Genomic DNA, 21,541 nt, shown 5'->3' with positions numbered 1-21,541 from the left:
GGTATATAATCAAAGGAAAATAATTCATTCTATCAAAAAGTCACATATACTGAAATGTTTGTTGCAGCTGTATTCACCATAACAAAGACATGGAATAAACCCAGATGCCCATCAACAGTGGATTGGAGAAATAATATGTGGTACATATACACCACGCAATACTATGCCACCATAAACAGGAATGAAATCATGCCCTTTGCTGCAACACGAATGGAGCTGAAGGCCATTATCCTAGGCAAATTCATGCAGGAACGAAAAACCAAATACCATATGTTCTCACTTGTAAGTGGGAGCTAAACATTGAATGTACCTGAATATAAAGATGAAAGCAGTAGACACTGGGGACTACAAAACAGCAGAGGGAGGTAGGAAGGGAGCAGATGTGGGCTGAAGAACTCCCTGTTATGTACTATGTTTACTGCCTGGGTGATAGAATGGTTGGGACACCAAGACTCAGCATTATGCAGTTTATCCATATAGCAAATCTGTACATGTACCCTTTAATCTATAATAAAAGTTGAAATTAATTAAAAAAAAAACGACACTAGCGGCATATGCTGCGATTTTATAGCTGTAAATGTAAAGACTGAGTATTTTTAAACTGCTTTGTGATGCCTTGTGCAGTTAAACTTTTTGTTTGTTTGTTTGTTTGTTTTTTGTTTTGTTTTGTTTTTGAGGCAGGGTCTCCCTCTGTGGCCTAGGCTAGAGCACAAATACGGCTCACTGCAGCCTCGACATCCCTGGCTCAAGAAATCCTTCTTCCTCAGCCTCTGGACTAACTGGAACTACAGGCACATGCCCGGCTAATTTTAAAATTTTTCTGTAGAGATGAGATCTCCCTATGTTGCCCAGGCTGGTCTCAAATTCCTGAGCTCAAGTGAGATCCTGCCTCGGTCTCCCAAAGTGCTGGGATTACAGGTGTGAGCCACAGTGAAACATTTTCTTGGAAATGTACGACAAGTCCTACCTTTATATTGTTCTTTAATAGTGTTTGAGTTTGCCAATTGATGAAGATAAGGTATAATTTTAAATTATATATTCACTGGATTTAAGTAACACAATCTTAATGGCTAGAGTAATAGTGACAAATACATTGTTTTCACCTTTTCCTTTGGATTATAGCTGGAAAAATATTTACAACCATAGAGCATCCATATTCTCACAGGAAAAACACCACTAATTTCGAGTTGAACCCAGCTGAAATAAAGAGAAGATGAGCATCACATAAAGTTAGTTTTTATTCTCTTATAATACTGCCTTGCACTCCTTCCATACTGATTCTAATTTTGCTACCCTGATTCCAAGAAATCCGTTTTATCTAGATGATACAGAGTTCTGCTTTCTCTTTATTGCCTTGAGCAGTAATGGGTTAAGCAAACCAGGAAATATCTGCATAATAAGACATTTCATATTAGAGAACAGGAGAACTGAGAAAGAGAAAGTGCTGATAAATATACTCTATTTATAAGAAAAAAAAAATCACAAAGACAGAAAATCCATAGATGAAAAGGAAAAAATATATGGCCCACTGCAAATTTCTCAACTTTAGAATTGAATTAAAGAATACTGATCTTTAATCAGTTAAAAAACAATTAAGGATGGCCATAGTTTGCTATCTTACTTCTACTAAATATACACGTTTTAAATAAACCCCACACAACTAACTGACTCCTATGAACATTATTTGGTTGATAAGTAAGTCTCCTTTTTATAGTAAAATTGTAGGGAGAACTAACACTCGTGCCTTCAATTGCACAGCCTTACAGGTTTTGAGAGATGCAGTCAACACTTTGTCAAGAACTGTCATGTGAGCCAGGGAGGTGGAAACATAAGTCTGTTCGATGGTTTCTTCTCTTTACATACAGAACAGCCTAGATTCCGTTTATTTTATTTTATTTTTCAAACTTCTTCACTTCTATTTGCTTATTTGATAATAATTTTTGATACAGGAGGTACACTTGCAGGTTTGTTACGTACGTATATTACACAACGCTGAGGTTTGTGCTTCTAATCATCCCATCACCCAAGTAGTGAATATATTACCTTATAGGTCATTTTCAATGCTTGCTTCCCTTCCTCTCTCCCTACTTTTATAATAGAATCCCCAGTGTCTGTTGTTCCCATCTTTGTGCTCATGTGTCCCCGATGTTTAGTTCCTTCTTGTGAGTGACAACATGCTGTATTTGGTTTTCTGTTTCTGTGTTAACTCAATTAGGATAATGGCCTCCAGTTGCATTCATGTTGCTGTAAAGCATATGATTGCAACTGGAGGCCATTATCCTAATTGAGTTGTTTATAGCTGTGTTGTATTCCATGGTATGCATATACCACATTTTCTTTATTTGGATTCCATTTAAGTAGACAAATTGTTATATGTTACAAAAATTCATGGGATGGTCTATTAGTTAACTAGAATTGCCATAACAACATATCAAAGAATAGATGACTTCAAGGGCTGTCCAATCTGTCAGCATCCCTGGGCCACATTGGAAAAAGAATTGACTTGGACCACACAGAAAATACACCAACACTAATGACAGCTAATGAGAAATAATAACAATAATAATGTTTTAAGAAACTTTACAAATTTGTGTTGGACCACATTCAAAGCCATCCTGGGCCACTGGGCGGGCTGTGGGTTGGACAAGCTTGGCTTAAACAATAGAAAATTATTGTCTCACAGTTTTGGAGTTTAGAATTCCAAAATCAAGGTATTTGCAGGGCTTGTTTCTTCTGACAGCTGTGAGCAAAGGGCTGTTTGACTTCTCTGTTTGGTTTGTAGATGGCCGTCTTCTCCCCTGTCTTCACATTGTCTTCTCTCTGTATCTGTGTCCAAATGTCCTCTTCTTATGGGACATAAATCACATTGGATTAGGGTTCACTATAACGACCTCATTTTCATTTAATTACTTCTTTTAAATATCTTATTTCCAGTGACATTCTGAGGTAATGGGAGTTAGGAGGTTAGCATATGAATTTTGAGGAGACACAATTCAGCCCATAACAGGTGACATTCGTGATGATCAGAAGCCATGGCCAAGAGACAGTCTGGTAGAAGCACAGATAGCAGCGCCCTGGAGAATATTTCCTTCTCACCTCCAGAATTCAGTACATAGGATACGCAAAAGAGAAGTGGCAGGATAGGTACTCTACAGCAGAGATAACCAGTAAGAAAACACCAAGACTTTCCAATCTACTTTCCCAGGCTTCTTTCTAGACAAACACCACTCCATGCCTACAGTCTCCTACTAAAAATGATTTTTCATTTTCTTTTTTTTTTTTTGAGATGGAGTCTTGCTCTTTCACCCAGGTTGGAGTGCAATGGTATGTCATTGGCTCACTGCACCCTCCACCATCTGGGTTCAAATGGTTCTCTCCTGCCTCAACTTCCCAAGTAGCTGGGATTACAGGCATGTGCCACTATGCCCAACTAATTTTGTATTTTCAGTAGACGGGGTTTCATCATGTTGGTCAGGCTGGTCTCGAACTCCTGACCTCAGGTGATCCACCTGCCTCATCCTCCCAAAGTGCTGGGATTACAGATGTGAGCCACCGCACCCAGCCTGATTTTTCATTTTCTAAAACTTCTTTTGTTTATTCATTCCTCTATGAATACGCAGTTCTTATATTGACTTTATATGCAGAATATTGCTCACTCTTTAAGATCTGTCACAATGGCTGCCTCCTTCCAGATAGCATTCCCACATCCCTGTGTGGGAATAAGTTTTTTCTCCGGTGCTCTCCCAAGGTCAAATTATTTTTTGTTTGATAATCATGCCATTTCCTTGCTCAATCCACTTTGAAGACCACTGATCACACTCTGAAGATCAAAACTCCTCATCATAGCCAAAAAGACCCGAAGGATTTGGTGCCAGACAACTTACCAGATATCATACCCTTTCTCAATCTCTCCCTATTTGCCCACTCCAGCCACGGGGGTGTTCACTTTTGTTCCACAAATATGCCAAACTTATCCCTCCTGGGTGTCCCCTCTACTAGTTTTTACTTCCCATTTTAAATTCTTCTCTGACATGATCTCATCATGGATTCCTCTCAGTTACTCATATCTTGGCTTCAATGGCTTCAAGTCAGAGGCAGCTTTTCTGACCACCAATCTGAATTAAACTCCCAGTGTGCCTCTAATACATCAACTTGCTTGATTGGTTTTATTGTACATTATTAGTCCTTAATCATATCTTATCAATTAATAATTCATTTGTTGATTTTCTGTCACCCTCAACTGCAATGTGAAATCCAGGGGAGCAGAAACATACTGGGTTTGTTGAAGTCTATACCACGGCACTCAAATAGGTGTATGAAATATATGGAGAAAAATTTTTGAATAAATGAATGAATTACTAGATAAATGAATATAATAAATTTCATGCATGCATAAATACATGCTAGACACTCTACTTGGTACTGAAAATAGCTTTAGAGTACAGGGAGCATGCACTATTTCAAAGATAGCTTTTTGACATAGTGTTTTTTTTGTTTTTGTCCTTACTTTTTTCCTTTGAGAAGTATCCATTGAGATGATCTGAAACTTGGGTAAAATTTTTCCAGGTAGTTATGAATAAAAGAGGAGAAAGCCATTCCATTAAAGATGGAAAAGTCTATGGATATCGTGAGATGGGAAGAAAGGCTGAGTACTTGAAAGAAGGACAGAGAGACAGGAATACACTGAACTGAGAATGGGCCACTGGGCAAAGTAGGCCATAGGGCCTGAGATGAGACAATGGCTCCTGGAAACAAGCCTGCAATGTAATATTAGATACAGATAACTAAACAGCCAATAAACAATGTGATGGGATGGTCAAAACAAAAGGAACCTGACACAGGTTCTAGGATGAGTGGACAAGCTGTTGGCAGTGGGACGGTCCAGGGTTGGGGGAAGCAGTGTGCAGGTGATCAGATAAGAGGAGATAGGTGTTCTGGGCAGAGTGTGATCATGTGAAACCCCCACGAATTAGGAGGGCTATAGTTGAGAAGCTGAAAATTTTGTAGTGTATACGAGCTAGCATGGTGTACAGTAAGTCCTCAGAAAATACCTTTTATTTAACATAGTTTCATAATAATGTTGATGAGACTAAAAAATGTCGAATCTCAGCCAGGGCCACCATCTGTGCAGAGTTTGCGTGTTCTCCCCAGATTGGCGTGGGTTTTCCCCAAGTCTTCTGGTTTCCTCCTTCATTCCAAAGCTGTGCACATTAGGTGAATCAGTGTGTTTCTAAATGGTCCTGGTGTGAGTGGGTGTGGATGTGAGTATGAGAATGCCCTACAATGGAACAGTGCCCTGTCTGGGGTGGGTTCCCGCCTTGCACCCTGAGCTGCCGGCAGGCTCCGGCCATCCACAACCCTGAACTGAAATGACTGGGTGAATAGTTATTTTATGTACATTTATTCATCTCTCTCTCTCTTTTTTTTTTTTTTTTTTTTTTTTGAGACAGAGTCTCACTCTGTCCCCCTGGCTGGAGTGCAGTGGCGCGATCTCACTGCAAGCTCCCCCCACCCAGGTTCACGCCATTCTCCTGCCTCAGCCTCCTGAGTAGCTGGGACTACAGGCGCCCGCCACGATGCCCGGCTAATTTTTTTGTATTTTTGGTAGAGACGGGGTTTCACTGTGTTAGCCAGGATGGTCTCTATCTCCTGACCTTGTGATCCACCAGCCTCGGCCTCCCAAAGTGCTGGGATTACAGGTGTGAGCCACTGCGCCCGGCCTCATCTCTCTTAAATGTCTATATAACTCACATCCATTTCAGTGTCTAATGTAAGAAGTGTTTTGATCTTTATTTTGAAGTTTTGTGATGTTCCTGTGACCAGAAATCTGCCCCAGGAACTTACATCTTGTTTATATCAAGTAGCCTATGGTAAAACTGGTTTCATTAGGTGGCATTTTGAATAAAGTTGCAGTTTCCAAGAACTATTGATGTTGTTAAGTGAGGACTTACTCTATCAGGCGGGGCAATGCCTCTAATAAAAGTTGGAAAAACAAAGATCATCCCATGAAGAGCCTGTGAGACACAAAGTTAGCGCATGTTTATCACTAGAATTACCTTATGCTGCTCAGCAAACACAAGGAGCGCTCTGTGATGATGTTGGAGAATTCAATTTAAGGCGTAGTGATACCCCAGATACATTCATGCCAAGTTTTAGTATTTCCTCTCTTTAAGAAGACTCTTTATTTTGAAAGAAAATACGACCATAATTAAACTATCAAAAGGCTACAACAGGCCGGGTGTGGTGGCTCACACCTGTAATCCCAGAACTTTGGGATGCCGAGGCGGGCGGATCACGAGGTCAGGAGATCTAGACCATCCTGGCTAAGACGGTGAAACCCCTTCTCTACTAAAAGTACAACAAAAATTAGCTGGGCTTGGTGGCGGGCACCTGTAGTCCCAGCTACTCAGGAGACTGAGGCAGGAGAATGGCGTGAACCCTGGAGGCGGAGCTTGCAGTGAGCCAAGATTGCACCACTGTACTCCAGCCTGGGCAACAGTGCAAGACTCCCTCTGAAAAAAAAAAAAAAAAGCTACAACACAACATCTTGCACTTCTGAAAAAATACCATTTGCAAAAAACAAAACAAAACAAAACAAAGCAAAAAACCAAACAACCAAACCAACAACAACAACAAAAAACTCCCTTTTGCACAATTGAAGAAGCAGTTATCCTATATTTCACCCCGTCTGTCAGACCCCAGGGGTATACAGCACATATGCTTTCTATCTGGTTTCAAACATGTGCTTAGATGGCAGGCATCCCTTGGGGCAAAAGGAAAAATGAATTTCAAACAACATGAAAAAATGGAATAAATATCATGCTTAAAAACTGAATTTCCCCATCTGCCTCATCATATGCAGCAAAAACTAAAGGATCCTACCGCTCTTCACAGAAACATTCCTTAAAGATGTTCATTGAGAATTTTTGAACATTTATTATGTTATTAGGTTATTTATGACTGGGAAAAAATATTATTAAAACTGAGAATATGGGAATGTTTTTAGTTATAAATTCAACTAACAAGGTGATGGGGCTAAATGTGTTCTTTACAAATGATTTATTGTATCTAAGGACCTTGTGTCTGTCAAGAGTTTCAGTAGCAGCTTCCATATGGGAAGGATGTCTTGCGATGGTGTATGCAACATGAAAAGAGTCTGACAAGTTGGAAGATATATATACACACACACATAAATATATATATATATGTATGTATGCATATACATATACACCAGAAATAGATATTCATTTAAGACATTTCATTAAATGAATGTAAAGTAATTCACAGCATAAAAAACAAATTTAGAAATATAAGAAAAAATAAACTTTAGAACATACAACCACTAAGAATGTAGTGAAATCTATGAGAAGAAATATTCACTGAGTATGACACTCTTAAATATTTGCAATGTGAGTTAGCTTTCTTGAAGTGGAAGGGGATCCATGAATTTTGACATCCGGGAAACATAGAAGAGGGGGAACATTCCATTCCTTCAAAATTCTAGAGGAAAATAGAAATATGGAACTTACTTTTTTACAAACCACTTAAACTGGTTTCTTACAGACCAGGCACTATTCTAACTTTTAGAATTAGCATATACAAATATGAACCACAAAGTCCTTATAAACAATCCTATTAGATGCACACTATTATTGGACCTATATTATTTCATGTTGTAGGTGAAAGAAATGGGAAATGGAGAGGTTAGGTAACTGTCACTACCAATAAGTGGCTAAGCTGAATTGGAAACTAGGCCATTCAATATGAATTCTGTGCTTGGAACTTCTACAGTTTGGTGGCATATCCAACACATCTGAACTGCAACCTTAAGGGAGGAGACCACCCCTTATATTGTCTTATGCCCAATTTCTGCCTCCAAAGAAAGAAGAAGTAAAAACTAAAAGGCAGAAATGAAATCCACAGGCAGACAGCCCAGCACCACGCCCTGGGCCTGGTAGTTAAAGATCGACCCCCGACCTAACCGGTTATGTCATCTATAGATTCCAGACATTGTATGGAAGAGCATTGTAAAAATCCCTGTCCTGTTCTGTTTCATTCTGATTACCAGTGCATGCAGCCCCCAGTCACATACCCCCTGCTTGCTCAATCGATCACAACCCTCTCACAGGGACCCACTTCGAGTTGTGAGCCCTTAAAAGGGACAGGAATTGCTCACTCGGGGAGCTCGGCTCTTGAGACAGGAGTCTTGCTGATGCTACCAACCAAATAAACTCCTTCCTTCTTTAACTCCATGTCTGAGGAGTTTTGTCTGCAGCTCGTCCTGCTACAACCTAAACTGTCCAAGCAACCCTAAAAGGCCCAACGGAGTCAACACTACTTTGTTAGTAACATGGTGAATTATGCATTTAATTCTAATTTTGATGACATAAAAATAAGAATTTTATCGGAGGGGGTTTATGTTTACATGTTCTGGGGAAAATGTTGCAACATAATGTAGATGGATTTTGATCTATGTCACTTTGTTGTAATCTCTCCTTGGTCATTTGAAATGTGTATGACAAATTGTTTTTGTGAATTTGGAACTAGAAACCATAAGTATGTCTTTGCTTTAAAATAGCACAAAAATTCCAAATAAATCTTTCTCAGCAATTCCTTTCAAGCTTCTGCCTTGATCTTGAAAACTGATTCTGTCTTTATTTTGCTTTCATAGCTCTCATCAAAATTTTTGCTCAGCAATCCATCAACACTGCTGTTGTCAACATAAACAATGGAATCCACAATGTGATTCCAGTCATCTGTGCTCAGTCTTGATCTTTTAAGATTCATCAGCAGCAATTGACCCAGTTGAAAGGCTTCCTTCATTCAATTTCAGAACACCACACTTCTTGTCTTCCTCCTGCACTGACCACTTTTTTTTTGCTCTTTTTATTTTATTTCATTCCTCTGATGTTTTTCACTCCCATGCCCCCGAGCCTAGATCTTGGATTTCTATTCTCGTCTGAACTTGTTGCATTAGTGATCAAAACCTGGGTCAAGCTGGGTAAAATCATTCTGTTGTGCCTGGGTCTGAATCCCAATTCTACCGCTTACCACGTGTGTGATCTTGGAAAATGTTACCTTAAACTTTTAGCACCATTTTCTCATCTGCTAAATGAACATAATGTTAATAGTGCCTTTCTCATACAATTCTTATGAGGATTACTTAAACAATATAATGCACATTAAAATCATAGAATAACACCTGACATAGAAAGTGTGATGTGTTTATTTGTTTAAATAAACAAATCTTAGTCAATATCATATAACATATCTACTAGGATGAACTCACCCCTGAATTTCGTATGAATATATCAAATTTCCTTGTCAACATTTCTCCTTTTTGGCTAAAGGCAGCTCAGATTTCATTTGTTCAGTTAATGGCAAAGCTATATTCCCATTGCTCAGGCAAGGTACCATGAATTCACCTTGGATCTTTCTAATTTCCTCACACTGCATATATAATACATCACCAATCATCTTGTCTCAACCTTCCTTCCTTTGCTCACCCGTTGTTCTGCTGTATCTCTGTTTCCACCTAGTATCATTGCTCACCAGGTTGTTGTACTTGCCTAAAAAGGAGCTTCCTAATTCCACCCCTGGTCCTCTATAGTGCACTATCAACACATCAGCCAGAGAAGTCCTCTGAAAAGATAAAATGGATCAAGGTCCTTCCACTGCCCTCAAGGCCCCACTGCCTGTCAAACCTCTTCTTTTTTTATTTTTTCTTTTTTTTTGAGATGGAGTCTGGCTCTGTCACCCAGGCTGGAATGTAGTGGTGCAATCTCAGTTCACTGCAACCTCAGTCTCTGAGGTTCAAGCAATTTTCCTGCCTCAGCCTACTAAGTGGCTGGAATTACAGACATGTGCCACTACACCGGGATAATTTTTGTATTTTTAGAAAAGATGGGGTTTCACCATGCTGGCTGGGCTGGTCTTGAACTCCTGACCTCCTGTGATGCACCCACCTCGGCCTCCCAAAGTGCTGGGATTATAGGCGTGAGCCACCGTGAGCGGCTGAACCTCTTCTATAATCGTTCTCCACTCTCTCCAAGCTTCCATCACATTGGCCTTGTTGGTTTTTAAATAGCTCTCACCTTGATGACTTGAAATTTATTATTTAATTTGGAAAGCTCTTATTCAGACACTTTCAAGGTTTGCTCCTGTATCTATTTCAAGTCTTTTCAAATGTTATTTTATCAGGAAGATATTCTTGAAACATATTTTCAGAATTTGCAAACTATCATTTCCTCTTCTCTGTACAACACAGAAACTTCCTGGCACTCTTCCCAGCTAATTTTCTGCATAGCATTTATCATTTTTGATAAACTTACTTATACATAATTTAAATATTATATAATTTAATTACATGTTTGTATTCTCCTCACTAGAATCTAAACACCAACATGGTTAATAACACTTAATGATTTTTTAATAAATTTATCCACAACCCAGAGAAGAATCCTTGACACAAAATAATATTGAGACAATTTTCAACACTATATTTAAGGAAATTAATCCATGAGTCTATAATCCATCCCCCTACCTCTAAGCATATTGATATTTCATGTAAACTAGGGATAAAATTATTAAGGAGATAAAATGAAAGGGCAAAGTGAATTCTTACTTTTCTCTCTGTCACCCATAATATGTCACCCAAATATGTCTGTTTATAAATATATTTGAAATATAAAAGCATTTAAGAATGTCAAAAATATACATTTGACATATAATATTAATTCTCAAATCTAATCTGCCAATGTTTAAATCTTTCTTAGTTGTAGTTTTAATTGACACGTCATAATTGTATAAGTTTACGGGGTATAATATGATGGTTAGATACATGCATGCATTATATAATGATTAAATCAAGCTAATTATTTTCATTTAATAATTATTAAAAATAATTTATATAATTTATGTAAGTAGACATAGATACAAAGAATGTGCTCTTCTTTTTCTTTTTTTTTCTTTATTATTATTATTTTTTGTGTGTGACATAGTCTTGCCCTGTCACCCAGACTGGAGTGCAGTGGCATGATCTTGGCTCACTGTAGCCTCTGCCTCCCCATTTCAAGTGATTCTCCTGCCTCAGCCTCCCAAGTACCTGGGATTACAGGCACCTGCTACCATATCTGGTTAATTTTCTTTTCTTTCTTTTTTTTTTTTTTTTTTTTTTTGTATTTTTAGTAGGGACAGGGTTTCACCATGTTGGCCAGTGCTGGTTTTGAACTCTTGACCTCAATTGATCTGCCTGCCTTGGCCTCCCAAAGTGCTAGGATTATAGCTGTGACCCACCGTGCTCAGCCCAGTGTTCTCTTCTTAAAAGGTAGTTTTACTATTTTTAGCATATTCTGAAATATCCATGAATTTGTGGTTAAATGACAGAGGTTATTATGAAGTCAAGAAAAGTGATTTATTCTACTTTTAGTTCAAAGATAAAATGTACATTTCCCCATATATTTATCTTAGTAATCAGTCTTAGTTTATATGGCAGAAAAATCTAGCTGAGTTCCTAAGTTCTGTATCTCTCTTTTCTAGAATGGTTCCTGGGGAATGCAGCACAGTCTTGTTAGAAAACAGGTCAAGGAAAACGAAGTGCAATGCTATACAATATAACAAAGTTGATACAGTTTGAAATCATTATATGAGCTTGTGTCAAAGAATTCATCCTTAATCCCCATTCCGGAGAAAGAAAAAATGGTAGCAGAAGAAGATTTTTGAACTGGAGGGGTATATTATTACCTGTCAAATGAAAAAGATGGTTATTTGTCCCTAGTATGGGGTGTAGAATGGGGTATACCCAGTGCAAAAGTAGCCCAAATTACAGTATCTGGCATGTTATTCTGACTGTTTTCAAAGATAGGGTAGTGTGACTTTCTCAAAACTCAGATGAAATAATTTAAAAATATGAACAAAAATAGATTCCAATGGCAAATATATATAAAAAATGATCTGCCATCTGGATTAGCCACACTACAGTTCTCCTTAACTAAAATAGATAATTATGTACTGACTACATAAAAATAATCATTGCCAAGGGATATTTACATTAAACTAGAGAATCAGAAACTGAATCTGTTTGTATCTCCTTAACAGGTTCATGATCGTCCTTGAATAACTGATTTTATTATTTCCTGCCCGGTCTTGACATTCTTATAAAATTGGCAAATGTAGTTGTATCATGAACTGATTTAAAAGAATGCTGGAGAAATTAACAGATTCGTCTTTTTCAAAAGATTTAAAATTTGATTAAAGTTTCTATCTTTAACACAAAATGAAACTTGCCTCACTGTGTGTGAATTACTCATTTGAACCCAAAGACCTTTGATTAGGATAATTTTTCAAATATAAACAATTAGTAACAGACCATTTATTTACTAAATGTTATAGGAGAGAGCCGCTGTCTCTATTTCCTTTCCTTGACAATTTGAAGTTAGAATTTTCTCATGACATTTAGCCATTTATAAGTGTTCAGTTAAACACGACAGTTGTTGTGGATTGGATATTTGTAAGGTCATTTTTCATAGGCTGCCCCAGAAGAAACATATTTCAATCCAAGCAAATGATTAGCATTTCCATATGATTTGACTCTACTTTTTCTATGGCCCAGAAACATATCTTAACACTTGCTCAATTTAATTTGATGTGGAAAAGGCTCTTTTTAATCAACTTTAAAATTATGTTCTGTTGACTTGCAAATGAGAGGTCAATGCTAATTGAGAGAGGCCTTAAAAACTCTGACATCTTTGATCCCTGCACAAAGATTCCACGCTCAGCATGTTCTGATACTTGGCTTTTCTATATTCCCTTACGAGGTTAAGAAGATGAATGCTCATTGCTTTTAATCCTTACCATGATTTATGAGCCTCTTGGTATCTTTTCCCCAGAGCAGCTACAACTGTGTGGTTGTTCTGCCTGCTGCTTAAATTACACAGACATCTGCAAACTAAATTATGGATTGTTGTCCCCTAGACCATAACCGAGAATTCTCTTCATCATTCCTGCAGTATAATTTTTTTTTTTTCTGATTAGAACAAAGAACATGTATGTATTGCCTTGCTTCTGTAGTAAGGGCATTTTAAGCTAATTTGAATGATAGCACAATAACCTGGATTGTGATCTATCACAAAAAATCAAAGCAGCATGAAATATAACAAGGTAGCTTTAAAGCCAGAAAGAAAAAAAAAAAAAAAAGGTCCCCTATTTATTTATATCTTTCATCTTTATTTAAGGCATTGAATATTTAGACTCACAGAAGGAAAGTGACCTTTAAGATTAACTGAAAATATGCACCATGGAATAAAATGCATGTAAATGACCTTTATGTCTCTGAGTGTGAATGATTTTAAGAGCATCTTGTGATCTGATCTATGACTATTTAAATTAAACACTGAGCAAAGAAATGGAAAATTACATAAAGGATAATTCATGGAAGATTGGGATATGTTTTTTAATGTAGTCTTTTCTGCTGGTCTCACTTGTAGTAAACCTATTTTAATAATCTGGAGGCTTGAAGCAATCACGAGTAATTGGAATAACTCTTTTGTCTGAATTAAAAGGCTGGTAGAGTCTAAGTTGGAAAAATCAACTGCTTCTGTATTTTTCCTTTCTTTTCTCTTCTTGTTATTCTGTGTAGATGATGAATCATAATTCCCAATAATAAGCCCACTGTGAAATCCTAACAGGTATGTCTCAAATTATTAACCTTTGACAATTACCAAAATTAGAAATATCCCTACATTTATCTTCTTCAGATGTGTTAATTGCAACTCTAACAATAACCTGTCAGGGAAAATCACACGAACAAAATTTACCAAATGATTTCTAGTTATGCCTTACAAAGTATATTTAAAAAAAAAAAAAGATGGCTCTGCAATTAATTTTTTGAACCCTGTTGTCAACTCAGCAGGACACAGTGAACACTAAAGAAATGCTCAAATCCACTCCTGGCTGAGCAGATGTGCTGTTGCCTCTGTGTTTCCATCAGTTTCTGTTTCACCTCATCAATGCTGAAAGGCAATGTTTTCTGAGTGTCAGGACCTGATATTCATACCAATGACCTAAAGACTTGCTTTTTTAAAGATAGATCCTAGATTTGTTTGCCTCTGTGTCAGTGAAAAGCTCACTTACAAAACTTTCCATTTGTCGACACTCTTTGTATCCTCATCTTCATAAAATAAAGTATTAGTGGAATATTGAAGTATTCTACTTAGTTGATATGGTTTGGCTTGTGTTCCCCATCCAAATTTCATCTTGAATTGTAGCTCCCACAACTCCCACACGTTGTAGGAGGTACCCAGTGGGAGGTAACTGAACCATTGGGTGGGACTTTCCCATGCTGTTCTTATGATAATGAATAAGTCTCATGAGATCTGGTGGTTTTATAAAGGGACATTCCTCTGAATATACTCTCTTGCCTGCCACCATGTAAGATGTACCTTTGCTCCTCCTTTGCCTTCCACCATGAAGGTGCAGCCTCCCCAGCCATTTTTCTTTATAAATTACCCAGTCTCAGGTATGTCTTTATTAGCAGTGTGAGAACAGACTAATACATTAGTTAAAACCCTAAACTATTTAAACATATCTTGAAATAAATTATTTTTGAATACTTATTTAATTTCCTAAGAAAGTGTACAGGACAGATGGAAATAGAGTTAAACTGGTGCTCCCAAAAGATCTAATATATATAACCTCCCAATCTCTTGCCAGCAGTCATCTTCTTTACACACACATACACACACACACACACACACACACAATCCCCACATCAGGTTATTCTTCTACATTCAAAAACAAACCAACTAAAGCAACGAAACACAGCTCCACATCCTATAAAAGATAAAGTCCCAATCCCAGACATAGTTTTCATTTCATTAAAGTTTCTTCATCATGTAAGCCTATTCTTCTGGATTTATCTGCCAGCTATTCCCATATTACATACATTTCATTCTCTAACTCCTCAAGTATTATAAAATTCACCACATATGAAATGATATCATATATCTTTGTACCTTTTATATATCTATACCCTCTTCTTTACATATTTTTATCTATTTCTCTTTATAGTCTAGTTCAAATGTCCTTTGTCTGCATTTTCCCTACTCTTTCCAACTATTACAGGAAGAAAAAAATGCCAACTTCAACCATATTTTTCATATTGGAACAAGAAAGTATTCTATAAATGATCAAAGAATGCTCAATTAACCATATGAAAGAAGAATGATTTCCTTTCTCTTTCCCTTTACTTTTTTGCATGATTTACAATAAACTAATATAATTACTTATTAACTAAACATGAATGTGAGAAATTAATAGAATGATAGTTTTGCAAAATATTAAAGAAATAATACATTGCCCTATGTGATTGTTGAAAAAGAAAATTATAAAAGGGGGTGGTAACATCATAAACAGGCTCCAGAGCATTACTCTATTCAAAGTTAAATTAATAAAAGAAAAATTTCTTTCTTAATAAAGAAATGTTAATAATCAGTTAATATGACTTGAAACCTATATATTCATTGTTCTTGATTATCACTCTCTATTTTATTATAGCATTCCACTGAGATTATTCTCAGCTCCATTTGCTTATGTAGCATTTATGAAAATCCTCACATTAAAAAGAAAATAATTTCAAGCCATTCTCCTCAAATGCCTTCTGCATCGATATGAATTCTACTCTAATTAAAAACAAATGAACATGCCAATTTCTTTAAAATTATCCTTTCTCAAGTCATTATCTTTAGTTTTATGTTAAACAAATATCAAACTATTTTTATTTCTTCTTATCGTACATAGCACAGAGTGAACTATAAGACATTTGCAAAGAGTGTGAGTCTCTTCTCATTTATCTGGGCCTTTGGATGTTTTAATGCTCCATTATGCTTTAAAGAGAAGGAGAGAAAGTGCTGCATTTATCATTGGAATGGCTTAGTATTAATTTTTCATTATTCATATTTTCATCACAGATAATACTGAGGTTGATGTAATCATGGATATTTAAGAATATGGAGTTGCCTTTTACAGGAATTAAAAGTCAAAGTGTTCACTTCTCTTATTCTATAAATAGAACATCTGGACTGAAACCCCAAACCAAAATTATCCATCGTCAGAGATTTAGAAATTAATTAAAATTTTCTACAAAAAATGCAAAAATTTCACAAAGAAAAGGTAAGCAATTTTCTACATAGAAATTTTGAATATTGAAGAGAACAAATTGATAGATAAAAGAGATGACCATGGGGCGGAGGAATTATTAACAGTGGAGATATTAACTGGTTCATTCTATTTCAATCCTATAATCTTACATTTTTAATCTAAAATTTGAATTTTTTCCTCAAATCTTATAGTTGAAATTAATTGATAATGTTTTAAAACTACACTAAAGCCTAACCTTTACTGAATAAGTTAATCTTATAAAAGGATCATGATAAAGAAAAACAAAAGGCTTCATCTTTCTACTTCAGAAATATGGGCATGCATAGAGAGTTTGAACAAATATCACAGGAAGATTCATAAAGCCACATTAGTTTAATTACACATCTGCCTTATCTCTTCAACCTTGTCTTTCTGAGTTGTTGTATCAATGGTTAATCTTAACTGATCACTGATTAGAACTGAGAATATCAAGCTTGTTTTGACTACAGCCTAAGTAAGAGGAGATTCTCCCATTACCAAGAGGGGAGTGTCAAAGCAGTACTCTAATTACTACCTCTGTGAAGGTTAACTGTATCTGTCTAAATCTCAGTGTTTAGATTCCTACCATCAGCAAAGGAAAAGCAGATTACAATTGCCAGTGCAAGAAACAATTGAACCAGATTGTGCCATATCAATATTCGTAAAGACGAGAGAATTTATGACTTTATCTCTCTGTTTCCTATGGGTGACTTTCAACAGAGGTTTGCCTTTGAAATGAGACATATCCAATTTAACAAACATAATACCCACTAATTATGAGGGACTAGGCAGTGTCATAAAAATAGAATATAAAAGATGGAAATAACTTTCTGTTCTTTAGGAGGCACATAGCCATTAGATCTTCTCAAACCTGCATGTAAATTGAACCCGTGAGGAAAAATACAACAAAGAAACTAAAAAATAAAGAATTATAAAAATAATTATATATTCTAAAAAATGTAGAAATAACTGGTTACTTCAAGTTTCATGATTTTGTTGTGTTGACGTCAACTGTCTGTAAATATACAAATATTTGAATATTTTGATTTCTAGTAAACATTTTTTAAAGTAAAGAAGTTTTAAATAGGATTTGCGTTTTCAGGTATTAATTAAGAAGGTAAAAGCATATATCTTAATAAGATTTTTTTTACCTACCTTTAAAAAGGCTGGCATTCTTTAAAACTCGCTACTGCTCCTGGGATCCAGCTTGGCTATATTCCTCAAAGAGTCAAGCTGTTAGGTAACAGAGCTGGAAAGACAAACATAGACAGTCAGAATGTTAACTGTCTTTTCTAATAAACATTTATTTTAGAATATTTTTACATTTTCTTAAAAGTTGCAAAGATGGTATTGAGAGTTCCCGAATACCTCCCATCTGATTATCACTATTGCTAATATCTTACCTTATAATTATAAGTGCATTTGTCAATGTACTTTTGATGTATGTACAATGTACTTACAATGCTGCTTTTGATACATTGTGATAGATAGTGATACATTGTAATAGATGGATCTAAATGAACCAATATTGACACATTATTCTGATTTCACTAGTTTTTCTCCTAATGTCATTTTTCTATTCCAGGATATCACATTGCATTGTCATTACGTCCCCTTGGCCTCCTCATAGCAGTGATAGTTTCTTAGACTTTCCTTGTTTTTGATGACCTTGAACGTTTTGAAAAGCAATGGTCGGACATTTATAAAATATCCTTCAGTTGGAATTTGGCTGATGTATTTCTAATGATTAGACTGGGGTTATGAGTTTTTGGGAGGAAGACCATAGAGGTAAAGTATCATTTTTGTCACTTCATATCAATGGTACGTGTGTCATCAGCATGACTTATTACTGTTGACACAGATCTTGGTCAGCTGACTGGGGTACTTATTGCTGTTGATGCAGATCTTAATCAGCTGACTGGGGTACTTATTTCTGTTTACACAGATTTTGATCAGCTGACTGGGGTACTGTTTGCCACCATTTCATACTATAAAGTTTCTTTTGTTCCTCCTTTCCATACTGTACTTGAAAGCAAGTCACTAAAAGCAGCCCACAGTCAAGAGACAGGGAGTTAAGCTCCATCTGCTGGAGGAGAAAATGACATAAATTATTTGAAATTTTATGAGAGAAATTTACCTATTCTCCCCATTTGTCTGTTTCCTTATTTGTGTATTCATTCATTCAGTAATTTATATGTATCAGTGTAATCTCATGGATATTTATTTTGTACTTCATGTTATAACACAATTCTACACTGTTTATTTTGTTGGTCTAATTGTTTTAGCTTTGGCCTTTGTGAGCTCTTTCAATTAGCCTCTATGTCTTTTTCGACATACCGTATTGGCTTGTTTAGTGAGTACTTCCTTAAGTCCTGGCATGATAACATAGTCCATGTTAATTTCAAAATGCATAATATAAATGTTATAATCTTCTTGCCTCAGACCTAGACTCAGCCATTTTTTTCAAGGATCTCTGGTTCCTTTTATCACAGAATGGTGAGAAATCAAGATCTGACCACTAGTTATGGTTCCTTGCCACTGGGGTGCCACTACTTCTAAGCCCTCTCAGTGAACTGAGCTAGGAAATTTATGTATTTATATTAACATGTATATGCAGACATCCATAATTGTCTCTATATCTATCAATCTGTATATATAATTAGATAACATTATTTCATACTGACAACTTCAATCTGTATCTATAATTAGATAACATTATTTCATACTGATAACTTCAACTCTTCAGTTTCATATTGTTAACTTCAGGCTGATAACTTCAACTTCCTCAATATATATTAAATAAACAGCATTTTAGGTGTAATAGAGTATATATTAAAACCACATTTTTCATTTCTTTATGAAATGCTCCTCTCTGAGTATTATTTCAAGAGTGATTCTTATAAAGATGTCCGCACAAGTGAGAAAACACGTTCATGGTGCCTGATTCTGAAGAATCATTAAGAAAATCCATGGACATTTATTTTCATTCATTTCTACTAAAGTTCATTATGCTTGAAAAAGAAAAGTAGCTTTTAATACTGTGTGCATACAACCACAGCTATCTGATTTTTTTTTTTTTTACCAAATACCATACACTGCAACAATAAAAAGGACATGAGGAGATATATACTGCTTTATAAAATTTAATATATTTTCTTCTACTGAGGCATTGTATTACTATGACCATGTCTTCATATAATTCAATTTTTTTAAGACAAAAAGTCTCAGTTCAATTATACTTATGTGAAAAATGTAATTTTAAATGAAATTATAAAATAATTATAATTAATGCACTTGTTAATCATTATAGCTAAATGGTAATTAGAATGTATAAATGCTTATCATTTTTATTACAAACGTTTAGTAGAAAATACAGGTAGTAACAAGGTAGACTAATAATCCATGCGGGATAACTTATTTTCTGAAAGTAAAAACACCAACTCATTTTAACATTCTGTTATTCTGATAACTAATAAAGGTTTCCCTGTCAAACAAAATCTTTAGGTTTAAAAAACATTAAAGTGAGACATAAACTTCCAAGAAATTCTAAGCCATTTCATTCCCTTCAACTGTGTTAGATATTTTGGTTAAAATGTAATAATATTTGTATCAGTTTCCCGTGGCTGTGACAAGTAATTACCATACATGTAGTGGCTTAAAGCAACAGAAACTTATCCTCTCACAGTTTTGGAGGTCAGAATTCTGAAATAATTAAAGACTGAGCTGAAATAAAGGTGTTACGGTGCTACCATCCCTTCAGAGGGTCTAGAGGAAAATCCATTTCTCGCCTCCTCTAGGTTCCCGTGACAGCCATCGTGCCTTGCCTTGTGGCCATTTTCAATATTCAAGGCTAATATCATCAAATTTCTTTCTCCTCCTCTACGTTGCCTTTTCTTCTGTGTATTCAAATCTTCTGCCTCTCATTTTTAAGAATGCATGTATTTACAATTTAGGCGTATTCAGCTAACACAGGATAATCTTCTCATTTTAAGATCCTTTATTTAATCACAGCTGCAAAGATCCTTTCTTGTCATATAGGTTAGCATTCAAAGGTTCTATGAATTAGAACATGGCTGTCTTTGGGAAGTCATTTTTCAATCTACCATAGATCCTGAGGATTAAGCTCTGATTTTTTTTTTTTTTTAATCTTGCCCAAATTCCTATCTAAGGGATCTGGAGAGTCATGCCCTATAAGCCATCAATTCTCATCAGATGGGTTTTATTTAACCCTATATATCATGACGTACCTTCCATCCTGACTCAGGCATAACATTAGGAGACAAGGAAGAAAATCAAAAGATTTTACCCCAAAACATGTTTCTTTGCCATATCTTGAAATGTCCCTGCAAAGCTGTCCTTCCTGGTGACAAATTTGCATGTGTAAAGAATTTCTATTAACATAGGTAGATCTTTTTCTTCCAGGTCTTCCCAGTGCTAAGGAGTTTAACTAAAAGTCTAGCACCTTTTAAAAATCTGAATAGGAAGCATTTGTCATCTATTGTCTCCAAGGGCAGCCAATATAAGACCTCAAAAAGAACCTTGGTCTCCACAATATTTGATCTTAACTTGAACATTTCCTTTCTATGGATCCCAGGTCTTTAGACAAACTCAATCATCAATCAGAAAATGTTTAAATTTACCTATAGCCTGGAAACCACCACCTCCCACCCCAAAGCTTTGAGTTGTGCCACCTTTCTGGACCAAACCCATGTATTTCTTAAATGTATTTGATTGATGTCTCATGCCTCCCTAAAATGTATAAAACCAAGCTGTGCCCTGACCATCTTGGGCACATGTTCTTAGGACTTCCTGAGGGCTGTGTCATGGGCCATGGTCACTCACATTTGACTCAGAATAAACCTCTTCAAACATTTTACAAATATTTTCATTGACAACCAACTTATAGATCTACTTCCCATCCCCTTCCATATAGGAGAAAAAAAAATATTCTAATAAAACCACTTCCTCATGACTCTATCTCACTACAAGACAGTGTGTATGGCTAAGGCAGCAGAAATACACACACACAATGAAAGGGTGTTTTAAAATACTGTTTAAGACAACCTAGGACAGGCACATAATTAACTTGCTTAGAGAGACAGATAGATGTTACTTAATAATGAAACTCTAATAACTTTCTTTCCCTTCAGACTAGGACTACTTATAACCTGCAATTATGTGTGACAAGCTGAACAAAACCACAGAACCAGAGTGTCAGACTATGGCTACATAATTTTTAGAAAAATCTTAATTAAGCAAATCTCATAAAAGTTTTTAAAGGAAATATTTTCTAAAGCCAAAAGTCAACTACATTCATAAAGTATGGTCACTGGTACAGTACACCTTGTCGGTAGCATCAACCTTCAGG

General features: G+C 36.0%; 1 protein-coding gene across 2 annotated transcripts in view; it reads right to left on the bottom strand.

Annotated features, from left to right (window-relative positions):
* The window catches only part of LOC105472967 (cadherin 12), a 1,136,463-nt gene that overhangs the window by 766,832 nt on the left and 348,090 nt on the right, over window positions 1-21,541 (bottom strand). For both annotated transcript variants that reach the window (XM_071099074.1, XM_071099075.1), the window contains exon 2: window positions 17,329-17,422. The gene's annotated coding sequence lies outside the window, so the exon portion shown is untranslated. The remainder of the gene's footprint in view (window positions 1-17,328; window positions 17,423-21,541) is intronic.

The sequence above is a fragment of the Macaca nemestrina genome, chromosome 6, assembly GCF_043159975.1.
Source record: "Macaca nemestrina isolate mMacNem1 chromosome 6, mMacNem.hap1, whole genome shotgun sequence".
Taxonomy (NCBI): Eukaryota; Metazoa; Chordata; class Mammalia; order Primates; family Cercopithecidae; genus Macaca; species Macaca nemestrina.
The sequence above is the reverse complement of the archived record's forward strand: the minus strand, read 5'-3'. Positions and strand labels throughout refer to the sequence as shown.